This window comes from Mandrillus leucophaeus, unplaced genomic scaffold, assembly GCF_000951045.1.
Source record: "Mandrillus leucophaeus isolate KB7577 unplaced genomic scaffold, Mleu.le_1.0 Scaffold359, whole genome shotgun sequence".
NCBI lineage: Eukaryota > Metazoa > Chordata > Mammalia > Primates > Cercopithecidae > Mandrillus > Mandrillus leucophaeus.
In genome coordinates, this window is record NW_012103798.1 from 2,555,804 (window position 1) to 2,559,107 (window position 3,304).

Genomic DNA, 3,304 nt, shown 5'->3' on the forward strand with positions numbered 1-3,304 from the left:
AGAGCTGAAATTGTGGAAAAATAGATACAAGCTCTTATCATGCAAGCGGCTGAGCTGCCATGAAAGGTGCATGCACAGCCTCACCAGGTGTCTACTGTTAAAATGAGGGCTTGATTGGAAAAGAATGGGACCCTGCAGCTTGGAATGGGGATGTGTGGGAGGACCCTGATGAAACTGGGGACACTGAGTTTGTAAACTGTGATGAAACCTTTTTTTGACAGAATAAACAGCTTCCCCATCCCCAGTAGTGGCAACATCCCCTCCCCAACCCATGCTGCCATCAGCCTTTCCACCTTTGTCTGAGGAGATAAACCTTGCATTGCCTGAGGCAACAGGCAAGATATTATTGATTCTCATCAGGAGCCACCCCTAACACCCCTGTTTGCTTCTAGATCTACAACTCGACTAAAGTCCTGGCAGACCCCTAGAAGTGACGTTGAGAATATGACCTATGAGGAGGTGCACTACACTTGAAAAGAACTGCTTGAGTTCTCTGATTTATATAAGCAGAAATCTGAAGAACAGGCATGGGAATGGATATTAAGGGTGTGGGATAATGGTGGAAGGAACATAGAGTTGGATCAGGCTGAATTTATTGATTTGGGCCCACTAAGTAGGGACTCTGTATTTAATGTTGCAGCTCAGGGAGTTCAAAAAAGTTCTAATAGTTTATTTGCTTGGTTAGCTGAAATATGGATTACAAGATGGCCCACTGTGAATGAGCTGGAAATGCCTGATCTCCCTTGGTTTAATGTAGAGGAAGGGATCCAAAGGCTTAGGGAGATTGGGATGGTGGAGTGGATTAGCCACTTTAGACCTACCCCTCCCAGCTGGGAGGGCCCAGAAGATATACCCTTGACCAATGCCTTGCCAAATAGATTTGTGAGGGCAGCACCTGCATCTTTGAAGATCCCTGTAATTGCTCTTCTCTGTATGCCAGAGCTAACAGTGGGAACCACAGTCACTCAACTACAAAATTTAAATACAATGCGAATAATTGGATCCCGAGGTGGGAGAGGCCAAGTGGTGGCACTCAACTGTCAAAGGCAAGGTGGTTGTAGCTAATACCATAATGAACAGCAGAGGCAAAGTGGCAATCAGAATAGTCTGACTTCTGTAGAGCTCTGGCATTGGCTAATTCATCACAGTGTTCCTAGAAGTGAAATTCATAGGAAACCTACTGCATTCCTACTTAATTTATACAAGCAGAAGACTTCTAACTCAAATGGACAAAAGACTAATTTGAATTATAAAAGCAGAATCATGGCCCCTCAATCAATTTCCAAACTTGAGTGAGTTTATAAACCCAAAGCCCCTTGAATGAAGGGGAGGCCAGGTCCCCTTGAGGAAGGACCCCACTACATTACTGACAATTCATGCAGTAAATCTCCCATCCTTCCCCAAGGAGACCTCTGGCCTTTCACCAGGGTAACTGTGCACTGGGGAAAGGGAAATGATCAGACATTTCGGGGACTACTGGACACTGGCTCTGAGCTGACGTTGATTCAAGGGGACCCCAAACATCATTGTGGTCCTCTAGTTAAAGTGGAGGCTTATGAAATTCAGGTAATTAATGGAGTTTTAGCTCAGGTTTGACTTACAGTGGGTCCAGTGGGTTCTGGGACTCATCCTATGGTCATTTCTCCAGTGCCAGAATGCATAATTGGCATAGACATTCTTAGTAACTGGCAGAACCCCCACACTGGCTCCCTGACTGATAGGCTGATGGCTATTTTGGTGGGAAAGACCAAATGAAAGCCATTAGAGCTGCCTCTGCCTAGAAAAATAATAAATCAAAAACAATATCGCATCTCTGGAGGGATTGCGGAGACTAGTGCCACTATCAAGGACTTGAAAGATGCAGACGTGGTGATTTTCACCATATCCCTGTTCAACTCTCCCATTTGGCCTGTGCAGAAGACAGATAGACCTTGGAGAATAACAGTGGGTTATCTTAGGCTTAACCAAGTGGTGACTCCAATTGCAGCTGCTGTACCAGATGTGGTTTCATTGCTTGAGCAAATTAACACATCTCCTGGTACCTGGTATGCAGCCATTGACTTGGCAAGTACCTTTTTCTCCATTCCTGTTCATAAGGCCCACCAGAAGCAATTTGCCTTCAGCTGGGAAGACCAACAATATACCTTTACTGTACTACCTAAGGAGTATATCGACTCTCTGGCTTTGTGTCATAATCTTATTTGGAGAGACCTTGATCTCTTTTCACTTTCATGAGATATCAAACAGGTCCATTACATCGATGACATTATGCTGACTGGTTCTAGTAAGCAAGAAGTAGCAAACACACTGAACTTATTGGTGAGACATTTGCATGCCAGAGGGTGTGAAATAAATCCAACTAAAATTCAGGTGCTTTCTACCTCAGTAAAATTTCTAGGGGTCCAGTGGTGTGAGGCCTGTCGAGATATTCCTTCTAAGGTGAAGGATAAGTTGTTGCATTTGGTCCCTCCTACAACCAAGAAAGAGGCACAACACCTAGTGGGTCTATTTGGATTTTGGAGGCAACACAGTCCTCATTTGGGTGTGTTACTCTGGCCCATTTATTGAGTGACCTGAAAGGCTGCCAGTTTGAGTGGGGTCCAGAACAGGAGAAGGCTCTGCAACAGGTCCAGGCTGCTGTGCAAGCTGCTCTGCCACTTGAGCTATATGACTCAGCAAGTCCAATGGTGCTTGAGCTGTCAGTGGCAGATAGGGATGCTATTTAAAGCCTTTGGCAGGCCCCCATAAGTAAATCACAGTGGAAACCTCTAGGATTTTGGAGCAAAGTTGTGCCATCTTCTGCAGATAACTACTCTCCTTTTGAGGACAGTTCTTGGCCCGTTAATGAGCTTTGGTGGAAACTGAACATTTGACTATGAGTCATCAAGTCACCATGTGACCTGAACTGCCTATCATGAATTGGGTGCTTTCTGACCCATCTAGCCAGAAAATAGTTCATGCACAGCAGCATTCCATCATCAAATGAAAGTGGTATATATGTGATTGGGCTCAAGCAGGTCCTGAAGGCACAAGTAAGTTACATGAGGAAGTGGCTCAAATCCCCATGGTCTCCACTCCTGCCACCCTGCCTTCTCTTCCCCAGCCTGCACCAATGGCTTCATGGGGAGTTCCCTATGATCCGTTGACAGAGGAAGAGAAGACTAGGGCCTGATTCACAGATGGCTCCGCACGATATGCAAGCACCACCCAAAAGTGGACAGCTGCTGCACTAAAGTCCCTTTCTAGGACATCACTGAAGGACAGCAGTGAAGGGAAATCTTCCCAATGGGCAGAAATTCGAGCA